The sequence below is a fragment of the Rhinolophus ferrumequinum genome, chromosome X (genome assembly GCF_004115265.2).
Source record: "Rhinolophus ferrumequinum isolate MPI-CBG mRhiFer1 chromosome X, mRhiFer1_v1.p, whole genome shotgun sequence".
NCBI lineage: Eukaryota > Metazoa > Chordata > Mammalia > Chiroptera > Rhinolophidae > Rhinolophus > Rhinolophus ferrumequinum.
The window spans coordinates 62,400,880-62,427,467 of NC_046284.1; the positions used below are offsets into that span (position 1 = coordinate 62,400,880).

Consider the following 26,588-nt stretch of genomic DNA (forward strand, 5'->3'; position numbering starts at 1 on the left):
CCTCCCATGAAGGATGAAGAAGCAATCAGGCAACAGGGTAGAATCACAAGCTGTCTTTTCTTCTTTCTCCCCATGCGTTACCCTACATAATGTTTGATATAAGAACCACAGTAACTCAGAAACACATGCTCACAGTGGTATAATGCCTAAAATTGGATCATTAATCTTCCTTTATGTCTCAAAGGAAACCTATGAAGATACCATTTTCCTTCATTCATATCACTTGATAAACCCATATAATTTTATCTCAAGGCTAGGTAACAAGTGTTCCTTAAGTCCAGGGGGAAATGCATCCCCTCTGTTTTTTCCTAAGTGGATGATTTACAGCAGAGGTCGGCTTTTTTTTTTTTTTTTTTTTTTTTTTTGGTAAAGGATGAGATAGTTATATAATTTAGGCTTTGTGGACCATATGGTTTCTGTTGTAACTACTCAGTTCTACCACTGTATTGTGAGAGGAACCATAGAAAATATATAAATGAATATGGCTGTGCTCCAATGAAACTTTACTTACTGACATTGACATTTGAATTTCATATAACATTCACACATTATGAAACATAATTCTACTTTTTCTTTTTTTCAAACTTTTAATGATGTAGAAACCATTCTTCGCTCACAGGCAGGCTGGACATAGCTAAGGAGTCATAGTTTGTAGACCCTGGATTAAGAATAAAGGATGGAAGGAGAACTGACTCTGGGTGGTGAACACACAATGCAACATATAGATGATGTATTACAGAAATGTATACTTGAAACCTGTATAATTTTACTAATCAATGTCACCCCCATAGATTTAATAAATTAAAAAAAGAATAAAGGCATAATGGAACTAGAAGAGAAGCATAGTGGAACTAGAAGTTTTTCTTTTCATATCCAACAGGGCAGAAAATAAAGTTCGTGTGTCTGTGTGTGCATGTACGCACACGCACACATGAGCTTGCCTCTACATACCACACAGTAAGATACTATATGAGACATGGGTACACATAAACTGAAGTGGCTTTAAACAAACCTATCAGAACATATATATTGAACAAATGACAAGTAGTTATTTTGAGAGTCTATATTCATTTCTTAAGGAGGCTTCTACTGTCCACACCATTTTTGGGGTATTTGATTTGAAATTGCATTTCAAGGTGACCGCTATAAAGGCAATGGCATTTCGGACTCTGTACATTCTGGTAAATTTGTTTAAACACTGGTAACATTACTTTTATAATAATGTCCTACTTGGTGATGCACACTATCAATTATAATTCCATTTAAGATTTTTAATTGGTTTATTTGTTCTTTTAACTAACTTCTTAATTTTTTTATTATTTTAAAAACCAAAATAGGTCTACACAATTTCATTGACATGTGTTTATTTAATAAATACTTGAAAAACTAACTTTAATATCATTTGATGCTGAGACTCAAATAATGCATAATGGTTTCAAATAATCTTTCCCCAGTCATCTCTATCATAAATCCCATTCACCCCCCATCAGATCTGGTGGCAAATAGTAAAAAATGGGACAAATGGGACAAATGGGACAAAAAACATCTCATTGCCTCAGTCTAACTATTTGAGTGCTTGTTATGGTTGTTGGTATCCATACATTTCATAACCCGATAAAGTGTGCATATCTACTATTTTGCATCTAGTATTTACTATTAAAGGGATGCAATATAACAGGTTCTTAAATCCAAAAGATTTCTCCCCTCCCCATGGGACTATGGACCTGTACCAGGTCTACCATTTTAAGCCCACATGTGATTTTAGGCAGGGATTTTATAAAGTAAGTCATACTCTAATTTAATTACTTGTCTTAACACTGATTGTACCTAGCTCTGTTCAAATACTGGTATAAATTTATAATCTCAAGAACACATGTGCCAAATTTATTTTTAAAACATTTATTCCAATTATTTTTAAACATTTTGTACAAATTCAGGTTTCTACATCTTATTTTCAAGAGAAAACCAACTTCTTATAGAAGCCAATAACAAAGAGAATATGGTTCCTAAAGCAGTACAGATGTGCAGAACAATTTTACATATGGGGTAACTTCTTTTTGCCCATTTAAGGAAGTATCATATATTCACAGCTGGAGTTTCTTTAGTAAGAGGTCTTCTAGGGTAAAACCAGCTGCCATTTTACTGTCTCACAAAGACGAGTCACTCAGTCGCACATCAAAACATTACTATGTTAAACAAAAATAACACATGGTCTTTATGAACACACAGCTGTTCGATGTGTTCACCACCATTTCGTTATTTTCATATAAAGCAAAGACTCAAGCTGTGTCTGAAGTTTTTCGAGTAAAAAGGATAGATGCTAGATTTACCTATTATGTTGTTGTAATGGCCACATATGTCGATTACCCTTTTTAAAGCTCTAAAAAAAACCCCAAGAATTGCCTCTTAGAAAGTAGAAGATTCACTGGGGTGACATAAAATGCATCAGAACTATTGTATGGGGAAAATATTTGACCAAGCGTGAGTAGGCCTAGATTCTAAGGCCAGCTCTACCACTAACAAGATTTTGGACTTATGGCAAGTCACTGTTGTTCTCTGGGTTTCCGTAGTTTTATCTCCAAGACTATGTTTTTCACTAAATGATTTTTAGAGTCCCTTCTGGAGCGTATTTGAAAAACTCAAGTAGAATGTTCTTCCTGTTTTTATCAATATTTTTTCTATCAATATATATCTAACTATCATCTATCTATCTATCATCTATTTTTCTAATTAACCTTATACATTAAACATTTATGCTGGGTTCATGGAAATGGAGAATTGTATCATCTCTTCCTAGAAAATATTTTTTGGTGTGTAGATTTTACATCTTTTCCTAGAAAATATTTTTTGGTGTGTAGATTTTACAATCTTCTTCAGATTGTAAAATCCTTCCAGGCCATAAACTTCCTTTTCTACATAGTGTTGTATACCTCATATATTGCATTCGCCTCTTAAATAAGGAAGTTGGTCAAGCAAGTTAGAACCCATTTATTTTCAGAAACATTTGCCTTCTCCTAAGCACATTTTATATTAAGTTAGGAAGTGATAACTTTGAAACTAGGGCCCTAGACAAAAATAATAAGCTTTCACTAACTTGTGACTTTACTAGTATTCATCGGGAAAAAAAGATGATACGTGTATATATCAATCTTGTAGTATTAATTTATCAACTATTTTGAACACAAAAAACTAAACTGTTCAGTATACATGGAAAAATGTGTGGATTATGAATTACTGAGATAATGAAAGAACTCTTTGGGATGGTAAAGCCAGTACCTATATACCCAGCCTATGTATGATCTAACACTGGTCATTTCTTTCTTACCTGGGGAGAGTAGAACATGTCTGCCTGCCAATTATTTCATGCTTTTTAACTTTACATACATAAACTATTTCTTCCGTCATTAGCGTAGGGTTAGTTCACTAGGCAAGAGAGCCAGAGCCAATGCTAGTTGTTTTTTGTTTTTTTTAATAATTTAGATTTCTGCTTTAATGCTGTCTCTTTAAACCTGCTTACTCTGAACTACTGGGAGCAAGGTCACTACTCCTACATCCTTAATCAAAGAACATGCAGCTTTGGTAGGAATAAAAAAAAGAAACAAGAAGAGAGAAAGATATGCCACGCTAGATTATTTGAACCAACACCAGCAATGAAATCACAGTTATTACAAATGGGCACTCTTCTAACCATCCGATCCCATGCATATCTCCCAATCTCTTCATTGTCAAGCAGAACCAGTGCTGGCTTTATACACTTCAAATGATAAGTTTGAAGCTGTCATTTTTATGACACTCTATTCTCTCTTCCAAACCATATACATTTTAGAGAAAATATTTTAATTTCTTCTAAGTTTATGCTTTTTATGTTAACATTTTTAGTAGCAATTTTGAATATTTTTATGTTGTCTGTTTCCAAGCATATTGCTCTGCTTGAAGTTTCATGAGAAACATAGGCGTCTTCCAAAAGAAAAAGATAATAGGGCAAGCAAATGTCAATACACAGATCTCAGTGTTTTGGTAGTTGATCCCAATATTCTATTCAGGGGGCTCTCCCATCTTAAAGAATTACACTACATAAAATCATGAAAACCATTAAATAAAAAGCTCATTAATTAAAATATCATAGTCACCGACACGCCAGTTAACTGAAATGTGAGTGCATCGTTGTTCTACAGAAAGATGCTGTGGATCAGGCAACAGATCTACTGATCCCTGTTTAATTCTTGGTGCTGCATTAAGCACGGTGATAATACAGAAAAATTGAACCACATGAACTCTGTCCCTTGAGGAGCTTATAATTTGGTCAGAGAGAAAAGAATTATGTAAAAGGACAATACAAATATAAATAGATCAATATGCACATGCACACATGCACACAATAAAAATGTTATGATATATACCATAAAGAAATGATCAGCCTGGATAGGCTAAAACTACAGAGTTAAGATATAGTGGTATGCCATATATGAGAATAAATGCAAAATGGATTAAAGATTTAAATGTAAGATCTGAAACCATAAAACTCCTAGAAGAAAATATAGGAAGTAAATTTGCAGATATTATCCTTAATCCAAGAACTTTTCTTTGTATTTTTCTTTTTTTTTTTTTTTTTACTGATACATCCCCTTGGGCAAGGGAAGTAAAAGAAAAAACAAACATATCGGATTAAATCAAACTGAAAAGTTTTTTCACAGAAAAGGAAACCATGGATAAAACAAAAAGGTATCCTACTGAATGAGAGAAGGTATTTGCCAATAATACATCTGACAAGGGGTTAATATCCAAAATTTATAAAAAACTGGTACAACTCAACACCAAAAAACAAACAACCCAATTAGAAAATGGGCAGAGGACGTGAAGAGACATTTCTCTAAAGAAGACATACAGATGGCCAACAGACATGAAAAAATGCTCAACCTCACTAATCATTAGAGAAATGAAAATAAAAATCACAATGAGATACCACCTCACTCCGGTCAGAACGGCTATCATCAATAAATCAACAAACAACAAGTGTTGGTGAGGATGTGGAGAAAAGGGAACCCTCATGCACTGTTGGTGGGATTGCAAATTGGTGCAGCCACTGTGGAAAACAGTATGGAGATATCTCAGAAACTGGAAATGGAACTACCTTATGACCTAGCAATTCCACTCTTAGGTATCTATCCAGAGAAATCCAAAACACTCATTCAAAAAAATTTATGCACCCCTATGTTTAGTGCAGCACTATTCACAATAGCCAAGACATGGAAACAACCGAAATGCCCATCAGTAGACGACTGGATTAAGAAACTGTGGTACATTTACACAATGGAGTACTACTCGGCCAGAAAGAAGGATAAAATCTTACCATTTGCAACAATATGGATGGACCTAGAGAACATTATGCTAAGTGAAATAAGTCAGACGGAGAAAGACAAATATCATACGATCTCACTTATACGTGGAATCTAAAGAACAGAATAAACGAGCAAACTAAACAGAAATAGTCTCAGAGACATAGAGGAAAAACTGAGGGTTGCTGGATGAGAGAGAGTGGGGATGGGGGAGAAGGTAAAGGGATTAGAAAGTACAAATTAGTAGCAACAATATTGCCACGAGGATATGAAAGACAGTATGGGGAATATAATCAATAATGTTGTAATTGATTTTGTAGGGTGTCAGATGGGCACTTACTTTATTAGGGAGATCACTTCATGGACTATGTAGATGGCTGACCATTGCATTGTACACCTGAAGCTAAAGCTGAATAATATTGAATGTCAAATATAATTTAATGTATATATAGTCACAGGATGTGGAGTACAGCACAGGGAATAATCAATGGAATTGTAACAGCTATATACAATGTCAGAGGGGTAACAGATTGGGGGAGGGCGATTATCACTGTGTGAGGGGTGTAAATGTCTATTACATTGTTTTGTACACCTGAAACTAAAATAAAAAAATAAAAATAAAAAAAAAGATGTCATGGAGTTACATGAGGATTGTAATATTAACAAATACTACTGTAGCAATACAGAAACAATAATAGAGATGAGAGAACAAAATAATTACAAAATCATTTAAAACATACATTATTTGTTAACTGAAGAAAGATTGAAATGTAATGTCAATGGCTTGTGCTCCTTAGGAGCGTCTAAAACATGATAATATAACGGTAAGTATGTAAAATATGCATAAGATATATTTTTATTTTGGTAAAATACATATAAAATTATCATTTTAAAGTGTACGACTCAGTGACATTCAATACATCTGCAATGTTGTGCAGCCATCACCACTACCTAGTTTCAGAATTTTATCCTCACCCCAAGTGGAAACTCCACATCTCTTAAGCTGTCACTCACCATTCCTTCCTTCCCCAAGTCACTGGCAACCACTAATCCACTTTATTCTGTATAGATTTTACTATACTGGATATTTCATATATATAGAATCACATAGTTTGTGGGCTCTTATGACTGGCTCCTTTCACTTGACATAATGTTTTCATGGTTCACCCATATTGTAGCATGTATAATAAGTATTAGGTTGGTGCAAAAGTAATTGTGGTTTAAAGGGTTAAAAATAATTGCAAAAACTGCAATTACATTTGCACCAATCTAATATTTCATTTATTTTTTATGGCTGAATAATATTCCATTGGATGAATAAACCACATTTTGCTTATCCACTCATCAGTTGATGGACATTTGGTTTGTTTCTGGGTTTTGGCTATTTTTAACAATATATATATTAATCAATGTGATGGATGTATGTGATAAACACACAATAATCACACACACGCTCAAACACTCACAACTATTGCATTGCTTATACTTATATTGATTGTTAGCCTTTTAGGTAATCCAGATAAAGAGGTATAGAGAAACCTAGTTGTTCCGTGTGGATTGTTCTGGGAACACTAGGATACAAGTGTAAATGTACAGTTATAAGACATATTAATACAGTGTTTCTGGTCATAATCTAAGCATGTTAAAATTAGAGAAGTAGACAAGACACCATCTCCTTCATCAAGAGATACCTAAGGTATAAATATAGATCTCATAGTCTTTTATGCAAAAGCTTTCTCTTACATTTTCCCCAGTAGACATTTTGTTTAATTTACAGCATTTAAAAAGCTCATCTGTTTGTAATTTTACTTTACTTGATATAAACTTACAAAATACTCTGGGGCTTTCAACAGCCTTAGCTCGTATTTTTTTCTTTGTTTAATAGGGTAATATTTTGAGGCAAGTCTCCAGTAGTAAAATAATAGCTAAATTTAAACTTATATCCTAAGTCAAAAATCCTCAAAAAAGGAAGGAGGAGGTTGATATACACATAAGATATTATATTCATCTTCTGCCAGCTTCACTAATAAAAACTAAAGAAAACAACAGGATAACTGGCAAAATATTGTAGAAGATCAGTTTACACTGAACAAGCACTGTAACAGAAAACTTTATTCTTGACATTAATAATAAACATAAGTGTAAATAAAGTCAGACAAAAAAACAAAACAAATAAACAAAAAAAAAACAGAGAGTTACTTTTATAGCCAGGGGGAAAGGAAGAAGACCCAAACAGGCCTACTCCTTTATATTTCCCTGAAAACATACTTGTTAAGCAGTTTTTTCAGTCTTCCTGCAGATTTTTCCAGTCCTGAGAAAAATTAGTTTTTCTAATTTCATCAGCTCTACATTTATCGCTTCAGAGGAACACAACTCTAATGCACTGGCATTCCCTCCTGCCTCTTTTTCTCAAAGAAAAGGAGAGAAAAGCCAAGATTCCAATCTGAATTTTAGCAAAATTCACAGCATAAAAAATTTAAAAACATGTATACTATTCATTTAACCTATAGCTTCCCATCTGTAAAAGTATGATTCAAAACAGTGGTAGTCATAGCAACTTTTCTCTAATCTTTGAAATAAATCACAGACCTTATAGGTGAGGAAAAAGTTAAAAGATATGCTGTCACAATTTCTGTTTGGGTGGTACAAGCACTAGGTAATATATGTTCAAAATTACTTTTCATAAAACAGAAACCAGTCTACTGTTAACACATCATGTTATAAAACTAATTAACGAGAATGTGGACTTGGCAAACTTGTTAATCTGAAATGACTCTAAACTTCAACAAATTTCACCTTGCTGTCCTCATTATGTTCGTCTTTGCAAACAGATATAAGCTCATTGGCAAAATCTTTAGTTATTTCTACAAATGAATATTGGTACAACTTTTATATAACCAATTTTATCTCCTGATTTAATGATTTCTATTGCTTCTTAATAACAAGGACTCAACTACTATTATTCACTTTTGTATTTTCAAGGCCAAGCCCAATACGTAGCATGTGATAAGTGTTTATTAAAAGTTTGTATAAATTAATTAATTAAAATACGTGGGTTTTTGTTCCCAAGCTCTAACCCACACTAGATCAGTATTTGCACTAGTGGAGAAACAGTCTCTATAAAGTTAAAAGCATGGATTAAATGTCTACCAGACCTAAGATTAGTCCTTGGAATGGATTGCTTAAATCACTGAGCTTCAATTATCTCATCTAATAATAATGATATTCACCCCATAGAGTTATTGTGAGGCCAAGATAAGATAATCTTTCTTAACCTGTGAGCACAGGGGAAGTATAATAGAAGATGATGCTGGGAAGATGGTGGTGGTGGCAGTTTTTAAAATCCCAGAATCCCCATAGAAAAACAGATAGAAACCAGATTGCAAAAGCAAAAAACAAAGTGGGACAATATTTACAACAGAAGTAGGTGACAAAGTATTTCCATGATTCTCAAAATACAAGTGTTTGAGGAAAAATCATCAACATCTACAAGACCAGCATATTATCAAGGTCTGTGTGGGAAGCAGCAGACAGGAGCAGTAGGATGGCTGATGAACCTGAGAACAAGAGAACCCCCAAATAGCAAAGAACTGTTCATTGGAAAGCACAGTGAGCAAAGTTGAGAGAACAGCTGAAGTTGAGAAAGGTTTAGACCACTCCCAAAGCGAGTCAGTGCAAGATGCCAGAATTTGTGATTGAAGGGACTATAGCAGCATACTTTTGAGAATGTCCAGTCATGGCTCCCTTCCAGGACAAGGCCCTACACCAAGACAAAACTTCTGGGTGTGCAATCAAAATTGAGCAGAATTGGAAAAATAGTGACAATGGAAAGAGAAGGTCCAGATAAAATGGGGGAGTGGAAGTATACCATGATATCTGAGAAGGCAAGCCACCATTTTTTGAACACAACAGAAAAGGGCAGAGAGGGGATCTCTATGAGATTAGAGCTTCTTGTGACAGTAGCTCCCATGAGCTACCCTGGATACTGCCTCCATCTAAAAGTCCAATAAATCTAGTAATTATACATAAGAATGAACAATCATAGTATTGAGGTAACTCTCATACAAAGTTATTATAAATAAAAGAAAAAAGCAGAATAGCATCCCTACTGTTCATAAAAATGGATTAAAACTATAATTTACTAGTTAAAATAAGCAAAAATATATCTAAAAATTATACAAGATATGAAATAACAATAAAAAGCAGAGTTATAAATTGTAAAAATGTGAGATAACAGAACTCAGGAAAAAAGTAGAAATAAAGGAAAGAATAATATCAAAAATGTTCCTTCTAAACTAAAAGAAACTGATAAACAAAGAAACATAATTAAAGGTCAAATGGAGGAAAGAACTAAAAAAAAAAGATGGCAATGATTTAATTAAAAGAAAGTGTCAGATATTGAGAGCACATTTTTAAAAATTGCAATATACAAATAATAGGAATCACCAAGGAAGAAAATCAAACCAAAGGAACAGAACAAATACAAACTAAACCAAAAAATAGAAACTACATATTGAAAGAACACACCACAACACCACATACCTGGAAATGTCAACTCAGAATGACCAATACCAATATATATTCTTTAAAAATTACTAGAAATAACAAAAGAAGAGAAAAAATCGTTAGAACATCTAAGAGAGTGACTTATTAAGGAACGGAACATTAACATTAGACTTTTCAGTTGTAACTATGCCAGAAGGAAATGGAGCATACGGTGATTTTATACCCAGCGAAACCAACTTTCAATTATAACAAAACACAAACTATTATCAATGTGAAGGAACTCAGGAATATTGTTTCCATGAGTGATCCAAGATTCCATTGAAGAATGAGCTTCATATATAACTAAAATGATTGGAAAGTCTTAAAAAGTAAACAATAGTACTAAGCTTAAACATATAGCTATTGTAGAAGACTGAATTAGGACTAAAACAAAGAGAATGTAGCAAGTATATTTATGTACCATATCAATGTAGTTTAAATCTATTTTCTTCAGGGCTTCTCAGAAATCAGAATATGCTAATTTACATTATGAAATCAGAATTTTACAAATTGAATAGATGTGCAACTTTTTTTCATAATTGTAGTTAGGGGTCATGCAACCACCTCCCACCTGGGATTAGTTTAAAGTCTGCATTGTTTCCTTTTCTTTTTCTTTAACTAGAAATGTTGGGAAATCACTAAGAGCAGCTTTTGTGATCTGAGAAGTATAAGCGACGTTAGAATCAAGAAGGATGGACTTTCTTGGGACCTCCTAGCATCACGGAGAGCAGCCTGCCTTTGAAGGGTGTGTGAGAACTAATATTGTCTAATGAAACAGGGTCAAATCAGGTTTTCTGTGTTTTGAAAAGCTGTCTAACCCCTAGTAGAGGATGTCTACATAGTGAAGGTGATAGTGAATCTAAGTCTATGAGGAAATAGATGCAAAAACCAAACCTGATTAGGAGTTTCTTGAGCCATCTGGTCCCCTGGGAAATGAATATATATTTGAAGCAAGAAGTGAATCCTTGGAAGTCCAACAATGGATAGCCTTGGATGGCTGAGCTTGTTAGCCCTTATTCGTATGATGATTCTTTTAGGAAGAACCATAAGAGCTTGTGTTGAGATCTAGATCTACACTACCCCATCACAGCACTGGTCTGTGTCCTTTACCAGACTGTGTAGGACTAGTCTGTAATGACTGCATTAGATGACAACCAGCAGCAATGACCATAGTGGAATGATAAAATTTCACTTCTTGGATTTGGAATTTAAACAGATTCCCATTTGGATTGCATAAGGCACTGGATTATTTGTGTTCGATTTGAGGTGGAGACAGGTGGAGAGACTCAATTAGAAAAATGTAAATATAAGTGACCTTATTTCCATACGGCATTTGTGCGGACAGTTTACGCTGGTTATACTCAGGAATATTTATTAGTCTTTCAAGTCACTCTGATATTCAAATACAGCTTCAATCACTCAATAAATATTAATTGAGAACCTATTAAATATGGTTCAGGCACAGTGCAATATGAGAGTAATGCTGATGTAGTTCATATATTTCATAGACATTAACTAGCAGGCAAAGATTACAGAAATTAATGTCATAATCACTACCCCAAGGTGTTCAAAATATACTAAGACATATAAATACAAACACATAAAATCTAGCATAGTGTGATAAGTACTATAAAAGAGGAAGGGACAGATTTCTGAGGAAACATAAAAAAGGCAGTGATTTTCTCTGCCTATGGGACTAACTATAGAAAGTGTTTGCACAGAGATTGTGGAAAGGACCCCCAACAGATCCATATAAACATCTATGTCATATTTTTGTGTTTTAAAAGAATTAAAACATTAAGAAATCAAATAATATCATTTCTCAAGTTATGTTATAGATAGTAACTCACAACTGAATATAAAAGATGCTTATTTACCACGCAAGTTACTATTTTGGGACGTCAGTAAATATACATTCGCAAGGTGACGAAGGATTCTAATTTAAAACTAAAGCTCAGTAAGTCCAGAACTACCTACAGGTCCTATTTTTCGACCTCAGAATCAGTATTCTTTCTGTCAAGGAATCTAATCATCCTATCAAAACTAAGCTTTGAGAAGCAACCATAATTTATTACTGTTGACCTTGATTAATTCATCAAGTTGACCTGTTCTTACTCATTCTTGGACATGTTGCTATATAGCACAATTAAAATAAAACCTGCTCAAAATACTTCTTTTTTTAATTGTGTGGTATTTTAATGCTTCAAAAGAGAACATATCAGTGTTTCTATAACCCAAATTATAACACAAATTAAGTTTCCTAATGAAATCCTCTTACACCTTCCGTGGTAATCTACATCAACTTAAAGTGGTTTAAAAGACAATGGCAAATGACTTATTTTGAAAAAGAAATTAGTGAAAAAGTTAGTCACAGCGATTATTTTACTGAAATGAATGTTTTTTAACAGTGTAGATACATTTTACGTCTTTATTCCTAGAGATACTAGGAAGCATATGGAGATTCTATATCACATAAATTCCTTCAAAAAATGATAACAGAGCTGCAAAGATAAAACGCGTATGATTTTTAAATTTAGATTTTTCATGAAGTACCTTCTATTTTGCAGATCAAAAATAATTGCAAAATCTCCAAGTAGTTAATTTCATCAAATGCCGCCTAATCTCTGATTACTTGAACACATAATCAGCTTTACGCTTTTGCCCACTTGAGAATTATTGATTCTTTCTATTAAAACAAATAATGGTCCAGGTGATACATATTATAATTATCACAGCTAATGTGATTACTGTATATAAATTGACTACTATAATTAGGATATGGTTATTGGTATGAGAGAGAAAGGAGTAAATTGTCTGCAGGGTTTTAGAGAAAAGAAAGATTAAGACAGCACATCCCTCAGTAACCAAATAAAGGGAAAACACATTAAGTTAATATTATGTCACTACTACATATGTTTTAAGACATATTAACTAATCATTTTCAAATAGTAGGTTTTGAATGACTTTAGTATGAGAAAGGGGGAGGGCTAAATGTGGGGGAAAGAGCGGAAGGGAAACCAGATGAAGAAAGAAGAATGGAAAGAAGGGAAAGGAAAAGAAGGAAAAGAAGAGGAAAAATAGGAAAGAGAAGGAAAGATGAGGAGGAGAGAAAAGAAATATGGCCCTATTGCCACCACGATTTTAGCCCATTGAAATTTGTGTTGGGCTTCTAATCTTCAGAACTGTACGATAATACATTTGCTTTATTTTAATCCACTAAATTTGTGATAATTTGTTATGGCAGCAATAAAAAACTAACACACATATGATTCAGTTACTGCATACTGACATTGACAGAGAATCCATGACATATACAGAGAATGTGTTATAAAATGGTTGATTCATACATAATTTAACATAAAGCTGGCACATTTATGGTTCAATTAATTTAAATTATAGTAACTATATTTCGCTAAGGTAATTTGAATTCTTAGGTTTTTGCTTTTTTGTTTTGTTTTGTGGGCATAATCTAAAATGATACCCAAGGGGAAAAATGGCAGTTGGAGCTGCCGGCATTTTTAGATGAGTTGGTCTACTTCCTTACCTCATCCCATAAAATCTACTTTCAAGAAGAGGCTGAGGTTAGCTATGCTGAAATAAGCTTACTTGAGCTAATCACTGAAATAAATAGATTCCTAAGGAATGGAGCCAGATAAGAAAGTGGGAGAAGAGGCATCTGCTGTCCCCACTGTGGTGGGGTATATCTCTGTGGGAGGCTGAGAAACATCTGTGCTTCGTGAAACCGTTTCATGAAAGAATTATGCTTCTCTACCAGACATTTTAAGCTCTTAAAAAAGATTCATTTTAAAAAAGATAATTTTCCATACTAGCATTTAACTTAGCATTTAGCTTATTTTTGTTCTGAATTAATTTAAATTTTCCTATAAAATAGATCGCAAGTTAGACGTGGCTTTTTCTAGTTTTATAAAGAGTACCCTGTCCTACTGAAATGGTAACTATGTGACTTAGAACACAAGAAAGAAAACAAGAAGGGTGTATTTAAAAGTTAAGTCTAGATATAAAGAAAATAAACAAAAATCTAAGAGAAATCCTCAAGTTTCTGTTGGAATATTCTTTGAAGAAAGTAAACACTGTGAGGGAAAAATAGATTTTGAGTATGTTTTTCTCTGCATATCACAAATGAAACTTTCGAGTGTGTAAAACAAATAGACTTCCATTTCTGTTAATATGGCATAGTAAATAATCTAAAAAATCTCCTATTACAAAACTCATAGAATTGCAGAATAAAATATAACAACACCGCTTTAAGTATAATACTCAGAGCACAAGAAAATGAAAGCAATCCTCAGAGAACAAAAAAGAAAGAACTGATACTGTGGCTACTCTGGAGATGATGTTGGAAGAGGAGAGATTTACAGGTCCTCGGACCAAGTTGCCTATGATTAAATTGCATGAAAGAGGCATGAGGCTTACTTATTCTTAGGTTCACATGAGGTGGGAAGTTGTAAAGGAGGTCCCGGAATAAAGGCAAGACCTTTAAAGAAGTATACATCAGTTGGATTTAATATATATATATATATATATATATATATATATATATATATATCCATTAGAGATTCCAAAGATTTGTGCTTATATTAGTCTGGTCTCTGGGCGGGGGAAAAAAGTCTCTTCTGAGAATTTATAAACACAGACCTGTATTTGAACAGATTGTGGGCTAAATTTATACTATTCATATGGTCTAGGGATGCCCAAAGTAAAATCTTAAACAGTAGTCACCAGCAGGTAACACTTCCAAGTGGCCTGGCAGTAGTAAACTCAAAACTTATAAAGAAAGATGCTTATTTAATCCAGGCAAAGTAAGATTCTGACAGATACAAGGTGTGATTCACAAATAAGGTGAATGTTTAAATTAAAAATATATATATGTTATAGTAAAAGACACATTGCCATTAATCGCCTTCAAAATACGCCCCCTCACTTTGAACATGTTTATCCCATCGTTCTTGCCACTTTCTGAAGTAGTTCTGGAAGTCCTCTTTCTTGAGTGTACTCTGTAGTTGCACTATCATGGTTGCCTCCATGTCCTGAATCAATTCAAAATGTTTACCTTTCATGGTAATTTTGACTTTGGGGAAGAGCCAGAAGTCACACGGTGCCAGATCCGGTGAATAAGGTGGATGAGGACATACTGTAATGTTTTTATTTGACAGAAATTGCCGTACCAGAAGTAACGTGTGACACAGAGCAAGCATTGTCGTGATGGAGGATGATTTACAGCACACTTTAAAACACACCTTCTCTCAACCATAGCTCACACCTGACTGACTGCACTGAACAAATTGAAACTTGTCACACAGTGTTACTAAGGTTCATCACTCACCACTTCCCATATTGAAGATCCCTGTCTTTGTTAGATGGCACTCAGTAGCAGCATTCACCATATTTTGTGATCACAACAGAATGGCTCTGTGTCACACATCGCTTCTGGTATAGCAATTTCCGTAAAATAAAAACATTATGGTGTGTCTCCATCCATCTTATTCACTGGATCTGGCACCATGTGACTTCTGGCTCTTCCCCAAAGTTAAAATGACCATGAAAGGTAATCGTTTTGAATCAATTCAGGACATCGAGGCAGCCACAACAGCACAACTAAAGACACTCACGAAAGAGGACTCCCAGAACTGCTTCAGAAAGTGGCAAGAAGGATGGGATAAGAGTGTTCAAAGCAAGGGGGAGTATTTTGAGGGGGATTAATGGCAATGTGTGTTTTACTGTAATACATTTTTTTATTTAAACATTCGTGGTGTTGTTTGATCACAACTTGTTAATTATCATTAAAGATTATTTGCAAGATCAAAATTTACCAGAGAAGAGTCAGCAGCCACACAGATAGCCCTGTGGTTATCCCCAGGAACTTTAGAGAGTCATTAAATAGATGAAAAGAAATATTTTCAATCAGTTAAAGAAATAATAACAAAAGAATTTTTAAAACATAAGCAAAGAATAACACATTATCAAAAATATTACATATATTTTAAAATAAATTAAATTAGTTAAAAGGAATAAATGTATACATATTGAAGTTAAAATCTGGCAGAATATTTATTTAAAAAGTTAAAATCTCCAGAGTGATATTATTCTAATGAGTATAAAAACTATTAAAGCGTTTTTAATAAGGTAATATAGAAAAATTAGGACAGTCATGCCACATGGATTTCACCTTATTTTAGATTTAAAAATAATACTATAGCAGTCCCAAGGTTAGAGAACATCACCAATGTGTAGAAGTCTAGATGTATATTTGTAGTTCCCAAAAAAAGCAATTTCAATATGAGGTATACAGTAATAAACAGGGATGATTTTCAATATTCAACTCAAATTAAGGACTTCAAATGTTACTTTAACATGTTAATAGAGCAATAGGAACACAGTCTACGTATTCATGTGATAAATATTTTCTATAAATATATTATGAGCAATTTTTATGATAGTTTTTGTCTACAGTTTATAACATATACTATATTTTGTATTCATAGATATTCCTCATTTTATTATTGAGCTTTATCAGTGCTATAAATGCTTAAGTGATAGATGAAGAAATAGAGCCTATAATTTCTAATCAAAATTTTTTCTACTTAATTCATTACTTTGTGCAACAACAGCAGTCAGTGGAGGACTTATCAAGTAGCCACTCATGCTTTTTATTGGATGTTGGTGTCATTGTAGACTTACAGATGACTTAAGACACAACAACTATAAATCCCAATTGAATATTTAATTTTTACAAGGACGAGTAGTTTCTGTTGGATTAAAAAAATAGCTGAGACAGTGATCAGCTTGATGGAACTTGGCTCTATTTAAATTTCTCCTTATTTAATTCTTCATTCAGAGGTTGAATGGGGAGGAAGATATAATAAATAAATAAAATAAAAAAAAACCTGTCGGTTATAGCACTATAGAGTCTACTACCAAACACTTACTAATTGTAAGATTTTCGCTATATTGTGAGCTTCTTGAAGACATAGTACAAATCTTGCCCACTACATATACCCAGAGAATAGCACAGAATTTCAAAAATAGTAGGCACTCAATGGCATTTACTGAATTAATAAATTAACCAGTTTCAACTGTTCTCCCTTATTTCCTTCCTTTTTAATATAAAGTAATTAGTAACAATGGAGTTTTAACATTTTTATACATATCCTTCTTCAAAGCAACACAAAATGCTCTATAAAATCCCTACCTTTTTCTAACTGTCACTTGTTAAGATTGCTTTCCTAAGGTATCCATCAAAATTTATAAAGAGCTAGAAGGAACCTTGGATACTGATGAGAAAGCATTCAAATGGGGTGTGATTAGTCAAAGAAACATTCCTGTTTTTGGTCAGCTTGACTCTTTGCCTTGAAAAAGTGTTGCATATCATTGGTGGAGAAGCTCCTGGAGGGCAGTTCACAAAGAAATAACGGCCTAACCCAGGGTCCCAGTACTACTTTTAGATGATAAATACTTTTGGTTGAGGTTATTGCTGTCAGCTTTTAAAATGTTAAAATTTCTACTCCACTTCTTGCTTTTATTCAATTCAGTTTTGTCCTAAACTTCGGGTAAACAGCCACAGCTATCTTTACTTCTTAGAAATTAGAGACCAAGCATATTCTTGCTAATTTTAAACCAGGGAAATTCTGGATAAAACATACCATTTGGTAATCTCCTTAGTGCCTCCTCAATTTCTGAGGGGCTCCTTAAACTACTGACAATTTAGAACTTCAGTTTTTGTTTGATGAGTCAGAATTTGGAAAATTGTATTAATTCATTGTTTTTAAAAATATTTGCCTCTAGAGAGAACATTCAGCAATTAGATTTGTTGCTATATGACTGTTTTGTTACTCAGTAATTACCACTTGTTTACACTTCCGTTGGCTGTAAAGATAAGGCATTTTCAGTATTTTGTATTTCAATTACTTGTAAGAACAACTATGATGACTGTAGTTCCTTCCACACAATTCATAATCACTTTGTAGAGAAATACAGCATCTTTTCTGTGTAGTAAACAAAACTGTATACAGTCTGGAAAAAAATGTCAAATGAAGGGAAACAGCCTAGAATAAGGTAAAGATTCCTACTGTGGGAGTGGAGACCTGGATTTTAGTCCCAGCCCTGTTACTAACTAGTTGTATGTCTTTGAGCAAGTCATTTAGATTCCCTAAGTTTCTGCTTCCTTATCTATAAAATTACATGCTGTATTTTCACAGTAAAAAGAATAAAATATGAATGTTGTTGATAGGAAGGAGAAATGGAAATACATTTAAAAAACTATATATATATATATATATATATATATATATATATATATATATATATATCTCCTGTCATTTTTCTTTCTTGTCTTGCACTGACACATTAGCAAAAGTGTTAAGTTGGCTTCATATTTTTAAGCAATACAAATTATTACAAATTAATTTAAACCCTAGAAGACTAACTCGGCCAGATTCATATTCTGTATCTCACCAAGTAGCAGATTCACTGTTTTAGAATTTGTGTAATCTCACTCTCAAGAATAAACATCCTGATTTTTACTATGGTTATGTATTCACAATGGACACCTTGCTTGTGTTTGTTACGGACATATAAAAAAAGATGTCATTAGTACACTGTGTTTTCAAACTAAATTTTATCTGAATGTTGTTAGAACATTTTCACAATAATGCATTCACATATACAGAAAATTCAGTATGCTTGATTTGTTGTTAAATTTTAAACCGACAAAACTGCCCTTTATGGAAGGCTTATATTATATAATAAATGCAGACATGGAGTACTGGATTACACATACCAGAAGCCTCAAATCATCACAGATATCTCTAGAATTATACTATGCCCTAGGACATTAGAAGAAGTCCTGGAAATTGATAAAAAGGATGATAGCTGCTGTCACTGATGCTGGAGCCAAACCAAAACTGCAATGTCTACATGTAATCAATTCCAGAGCCCTGGGCCCTGCCTTTATCACCATGTCCAAAATCAGAGGTCATGGGTATAAGGTGAATGAGCACAATGTCACAAGGAAGTTCGAGCAGTACTGAGAGGACAAGAATAAGGATCAGGCAGACAAGCAGTGGGATAGCAGCTACCTGTAGAATAGCATGGGGTAGATTACTATTTAAACTATTCAACAATCATCCCCTGTGCACCTATTATGTGCCAGTTGCTGCTTGGGTGCTGGGGATGCAAAAACGAATTAGACCCAAACCTTGATTATGAGAGAGCTCCCTGTGTAGTGAGTGAAGCAGGGACACATAAACAGTAAATTCCATTCTGATAGGTGTTACAATATAGATATGGGCAAAGTGTGATTGGTAGCTTGGAAAAAGAATCAGCCACTAAGGAGACTCAGGGAACTCTTCACAAGGAAATTGCCACATGATTTGTGGCTTAGTAGAAGAATAGGAATTTTCCAGTTGGAGGAGGACGTCAAAGGGAATATAGGCAGAGAAAAGCACAGGTAAAAGAAAAGGACATGAATCAGCACTCAGGCTACAAGGACTAGGTTTAGTGTGCTCTGCTACAACTCTTGGTATATGCTGTGGAGGCAGGAGGTTAAGAAAAAGCCTAAGTGACTGAAAAATTAGATTGGAACCAGATAATGAAATTTCTCATCTGCCATGTTAAAGAGTCTGGATATTATCCTGTATTCAGCAGGAAAGTCAACAGGATTTATAAAGAAGACTAATATGACAGAAGTGTTTTGTGGAATGTTATATTTGATAGGGAAGACTGAAGGAATAAAGAGGAAAATACCAATTAGGAGACTGGATTACAATAGTCTAGACAAGGATTACAAATACAAATTATTTTAAAAGCCTAGCAAATAATTCAAATGTGAAGCTGGACCTTGACTTCCCATGCATTAAAGAAAAAATAAATAAACAAACAAACTATGCTGGTCAAGTAACACTTAGATAGAATTTGGTCTAGAGATGACAGTTTTTTATACCATGTGCAGGAGACAGCATAATAACATTTTGAATTATGAAATGGAGAAATGAAAAAGCGAAGATAAATTCCAGATCTATGAGTGGTTAATAGAACTGTTCCAGCTATTCCTGAATTACTAGGAAATCAGAATATACACTAAAATGCTATGTGTACTTACTGACTCCATCTAATAACAGGTAAGGAGAAAGTTAGAGAGAAAACTCTGCCCCTTATGCACTGCCAGTGGAAAAAATAAATTATGCATAGATACTTACAGGTATAAATCAATGCCACTTTTTAAACATACTGATATTATAGTTTGGTCCTAACAATACAGGAAATTGCCTAGCCTTAGTCAGATGTTGGTTTATTTTTTTTTACAATTTTTGTAAGGTGGTTAGATGAAGCACCCGGACAAAAAACAAAACAGAGACACACATAAAAAAATTACACACTATAGCAGTGACAGAGGCCAAAATGACTATGTAATTAAATGATTTTCAGTGGTAATTTAACTATAACTTTATACAATTAAACCTCTTGTTCCTACAGTCTATATCTAAGCAGACATTTTATCTACAACCATAGCGTAGCAAGAAAGATTGCAGTCATGGAGTCTATTTAGACTTGGAGTGAGGAAGACATATATGAGGAAGTACAGAGAGGTGATTCTAGGGTCGAATAATTTCTGGACAAAAAGTGAATTCAAATAGATAATAAAAAATAATGGCTTAAATACAGGTGGTTATCTCAAAACCAAAGTGAAATTTTAAAATGATTTTCCCCACGTAAGCTAAGCTGCTCATAAATTATTACTGAGCAAATATGGATAAATATTATCCTAAAAACTACCGTAGGTGAAAAAAAGCACCATATGCAATTCTTATACATTTAAGCACTCAATTTAAGTACATTTCCTATTTTCAAAAATGACTGGAATTTACATATATCACTTGTATAAACATAGTATGTCTCTTATATATGCCAGATATATAATCAGAGGTCTGATATAATCAGACCTCTGATATATAATGAATAGGCTAATTAAACAAGTGGTTAGATAGCATAATAGAAAGAATGGCAAAATTCATGTCAAAATACCAATATGATATACTTCAAATTTTTCAAGGGCTGAGAGAGAATTTAGTCTTGATCATGTCACAGCTGGCCATTTGCTGTACAACCTTAGTCAAGACACTTAACCTCTGTGTTTAGATTCCTCTTTTGTAAGAGGGATGAAGGAAGAACAAATTGCAAACCAGAGTTGCTTCTAACAGTCTATCATTCAATGCCCTCGTTAAAAGAGAGAAAGTATGTCTGGCCTTGAAGAGAAACATAAATTTGAAAGAAAAATTCAATTACTACAAACTAGAAATCAGAGTTATGTATAAATTAATGGAAATAACTTTAAAATTACATTTGATTATTTTCTCTGTGTGAAAGCAAAAGTACACGTAATATCCAGGGGTCACAAATTCAAAAGCCTCCAAGACAAAGCAATAATTATAAGTATATGAAGACTCCTAAATACAAAAAAAAAAAAAAAAAAAAAAATAGAGAGAGAGAGAGAGAGCGAGAAATAGGGGGTCTATAGTCAATAGAAGAATACATATTCAATTTTTTCCTAACATTGCTTGTCAAAGCCCATCTTTGGACTTCTGATCAAGATAGCAGAGAAGGCAAAAGCTGTGCTTGCCCCCTCTCTTGACCACAACAACATTACAACTGAATTATAGAACAATCAACTTGGAGAACCATCTGAGGACTAGCTGAACAGAACTCCTATAACTAAGGATATAAAGTCATGTTGACACTGGTACAAGGAGCAGAGATGTGAAACAGGCTGGCCCCTCACCCACATGTGGCAGTTGAGATTTAGAAGGAATTTCATCTTCAGAAGACTTCCCCTGAGGGGTAAGGGATTCCAGTCCCGCACCAAAAATAGACTAACAGTACAATTAAAAAATGGTCAGTGGACCTGAATAGACATTTCTTCAAAGAGGGCATATACATGGACAATAGGCATATGAAAAGATGCTGAACGTCACTAATCATCAGAGAAACACAAATAGAAACCACAATGAGATATCACCTCACTCCTGTCAGCATGGCTATCATCAATAAATCAACAAACAACAAGAGGTGGCGAGGATATGGACAAAAGGGAACCCATGTGCACTGTTGGTGGGATTGCAAATTTGTGTAACTGCTATGGAAAACAGTATTGATGTTCCTCAAAAAAATTTAAGAATAAAACTACCTTATGACCGAGCAATTCCACTCTTGGATATTTATCCAAAGAAATCCAAAACACTAATTCGAAAAATATATGTATCCCTATGTTCACTGCAGCACTATTTACAATAACCAAGGTATGAAAATAAGTGAAATGCCCATCAGTAGACAATTGGATAAAGAAACTGTGATACATATATACGATGGAAAATTACTCAGCCATCAAAAAGAATGCAATCTTACCATTTGGGACAACTTGGATGGACCTAGCGGGTATTATGCTAAGTAAAATAACTCAGACTGAGAATATGATCTCACTTATATGTGGACTCTGAAAAACAAAACAAATAAAACAGAAACAGAAACATAGAAAACAAACTGATGGTTCCCAGATGGGAGGGGGATGAGGAGGCCGGGTGAAAAATGTGAAGAGATTAAGAAGAAGAAATTGGTAGTTACAACAGTCAAGGGTATGCAAAGTACAGTACGGGGAATATAGTCAATAATATAAAAACTATGTATAGATGGATGGTAGACCTATCAGGGGATCACTTCATAAATTATATAATTTCTAACAACTATACTGTACACCTGAAACTAATATAAAATATTATCGAATGTCTACTACAATTAAAAAAAAATAGTCACAGGGATATAAAATACAACATAAGGAATACACTCAATAATGTTGTAATAATTATGTACGGTGTCTGTTGGGTAATAGACATTGGGGTTATCACTTTGTGAGGGGTGTAAATATCTAATCACTGTTGTTTTGTACACCTGAAACTAGTGAAAATACAAAAAATAAAATAAAATTAGAGACAAAAAGCTTCCTAGAGAAGAAAAAGCTAAAGGAATCCATCACCACCAAACCAGTATTACAAGAAATGTTGAAGGGACTTCTCTAAGGAGAAGAAAAAAAGAACATAAACATGAAAAATGGCAAAAACTAAAAACTGTTACAATCACTCCAAATATAAATTAATTAAATGCTCCTATCAAAAGACATAGGGTGACTGAATGGATAATTAATGAACCCATATATATGTTGTCTATATCAGATTGAAAGACACGTCCAGACTCAAAGTAAAGGAATGGAAAAAGATATTTCAAGTGAATGGAAACAAAATAAAAAAGCTTTGGTAGCAATAGTTATATCAGACAAAAATAACAAAGTCTATAATAATAAGCAACAAAAGACATTTCATAATGATAAAGAGATCAACCCAACAAGAGGATATAACCATTATAAAAACACATGCACCCAATGTAGGAACACCTAAACGTATGAAGCAAATATTGATGGACATAAAGGGGGAGATTGACAGCAATACAGTTATTGTGGGAACATTAATACCTTATTGACTTCAATGGATAGATAGATCATCCAGACCGAAAATCAACAAGGAAACAGCAGCCTTAAATGACACATTAGACCACATGGATTTAATAGATATTTTTAGAGCACTTCACCCCAAAGCAGCAGAATATACATTCTATTGAAGCACACAAAGAACGTTTTCCACATTAGACCACAAAACAAGACTTAATAAATTAAAGAGGATGGAAATCAATCAAGCATGCTCTCCGATGACAATGGTGTGAAACAAGAAATCAATTACAAGAAGAAAACTAAAAAACACATAAACACATGGAGGCTAAATAACATGTTACTAAAAAATTACTGTGTCAACAAGGAGATCAAGAAAGAAATCAAAAGAATCATTGAGACAAATGAAACTGAAAACAAAATGACCCAAAATCTATGGGACACAGTGAAAGCAGTCATAAGAGACTAATTCATAGCAATACAGGACTAACTAAAGAAACAAGAAACATCTCAAATAAACAACCTAACCTTACCTAAAATGGATCTAGAAAAGAACAGCAAGCAAAGCACAAAGTGAGCAGAAGGAAGGAAATAATAAAGATCAGAAAGAAAATAAATGAGAGGGGTTCCAGTCAAGATGGCAGAGTCCACATGAAAATTACAACTAAACTACAAAACAAACATCATTGAGAACCACCTGATATCTTACTGAACCAAAGCCCTACAACTACCACACCTGTGTGTGACCATTAAATGTAGGGAGGGATATGTCTGCTGTGGAGTTCTCCCTCTACCCCCAGAGTAGGTAAGGGCTCCAGCTCTTCCCCAACACAGGGTTCCAATGCTGGGGAAGGAAGTCTAATTTTTGGTTGTGAAAGTCAGCAGGTATTGTGCCTGAGTGAGATAAAGGATGGCTGGAGTCCCAGGTGCTCCTCTTAAAGGGATCACCGATCCCTCACCGATGGAATCACTGGCTCTGAGCTCCAGCACTGGGGCAGCAGCTGGAGAGGCAGCAGGGACATACGGTGGGGAACTGAGTTGTCTGGCGTCAGGACGAGGGCTGGAGGGGCAGCTTTCTCCTGGATGGAGGAGCTGGCAGAAGCCATTAATTCTTTGTTGAGCCCTCCACCATCCTAGCATGCAGATTCAGGCAGCTGCCGTGTCTGAGTCTCGATCAAGCTGGCTAACGCCATTTATTTGCCAAGTCCTGGAGATTCTGAGACTCCACCCCACCCAAGTTTCAGGCACACCCAACCAACTTCCAGTGGCTTTTTCATACAAACCTGCTTTGGCTCATGCTACAGACTTTCCTAGGGTCTCTTAAAGGTTCATGGAACCCAGACAAGCAGCTTCTGGCTTGAGCATGTCCCCTACCTCTGGCTGAGCAGCCCTAAGTCCAGCACTAGCAGCAGCCGGCCTTGGTTCACAGCTTGGCCTCTCAAAGTATTTCCAAGCACAGCACGGGCGGTGGCCAACTGTGGATTGCTTTGTGGCTCCTGCCAGGTAAACCCAGGTGGGACACGAGCTGTGGCTGAACTTGACCTGCGTATGTCTTCTCCCAAGTGGTCCTGGAGCTGGCTTACCTAGTGGCCAGCTTCGAAACAAGTTGGAGCATCATCCAGCCACCTCCAAGGACAACACACTCAAAGGGCACACAGGGCAGGCACCAGAGCCCTGCTGAGGCAGATCCTGCTCTGTAGGGTCAGTCCCTGCACCACAACTCCTCCACTATAGTCATAGCTAGTCCTCATAACCAATGAGACCGAAGGCCAATCCCTACCATGGACGTGTAAACAGCAAACAAGACTCAACTACAAGAAGAGAGCACATACACCCACACAATGGACACACCTGGAGTGTGCAGCTCAGGAGACAAGGAAGATTGCATCACAGAGCTCCATAGCACACCTACAATATAAGATCGTTCTACTAAGACCAGAAAACATAGCAGTCCTACCTAATACAAAAAAACAAAAAAAAACACAAAACCCAAACAAACAAAAAACCATACATGGAGAGGCAGTCAAAATTGGGAGACAAAGAAACATGTCCCAAATAAAAGAACAGAACAAAGCTCCAGCACAAGAACTGAACAAAATGGAGACAAGTAATTTGTCAGCCACAGAGTTCCAGACACTGGTCATAAGGATGCTCAACGATCTCAGGGAGAACTTTCACACAGAAATAGGAAACATAAAAATGGATATATAAAACATAAAAAGAAACCAGTCAGAAATAAAGGCTACAATAACTGAAATTAAGAATACATTAGAGGAAATCAACAGTAGATTAGATACAGCAGAATATCGAATCAGCAATTTAGAAGAGAAGGTAGCAGAAAACATCCAATCAGAACAAAAAATAGAAAAAAGAATTAAAAAAAAAATAAGGAGAGTATAAGGGGTCCCTGGGACAACATCAAGCAGACCAACACTTGTATCATAGGGGTACCAGAAGGAGAAGAGAGAGAGAGCAATGAAATGAAAACCTGTTTGAAGAAATAATGATGAAAAACTTCCCTAACCTGGCAAAGGAAATACAAGCCCAGGAAGCACAGAAGTCCCAAGCAACATGCACCCAAAGAGGCCCACATCAAGACACATCACAATTAAAATGCCAAAAGTTAAAGAGAAAGAGAGAATCTTAAAAGCAGCAAGAGAAAGGCAGTTAGTTACCTAGAAGGAAGCTCCCATAAGGCTGCCAGCTGATTTCTCAACAGTCACTTTTCAGGCCAGAAGAAATTGGCAGGAAATATTCAAAATAATGAAAAATCAGGATCTTCAACCAAGACTACTCTACCCAGCAAAGCTATCATTTAGAATCAAAGGGCAGATAAAGAACTTCCCAGACAATAAAAAACTAAAGATGTTCATCACCACCAAGACAGTATTACAAGGCATCTTAGGGGACTTCTTCAAGACAAATATATATATATATATATAATAAGTAAAAAAATAATCAAAACTATGAATAATAAAATGGCAGTAACTACATATCAACAATTATGTTCAATGTAAATGGATTCAATGCTCCAATCAAAAGATAGGGGGGCTGAATGGATAAGAAAACAAGACCCTTACATATGCTGCCTACAAGAGACTCACTTCAGGTCAAAAGATACACACAGACTAAAAGTAGAGGGATGAGAAACGATATTTCATGAAAATGGAAACAAACAAACAAAAAATCTGGTGTAGCAA

General features: G+C 34.7%; 1 protein-coding gene across 1 annotated transcript in view; it reads right to left on the reverse strand.

Moving 5' to 3' along the window:
- Window positions 1–26,588, reverse strand: part of LOC117026836 (protocadherin-11 X-linked-like) — a 788,660-nt gene that overhangs the window by 583,451 nt on the left and 178,621 nt on the right.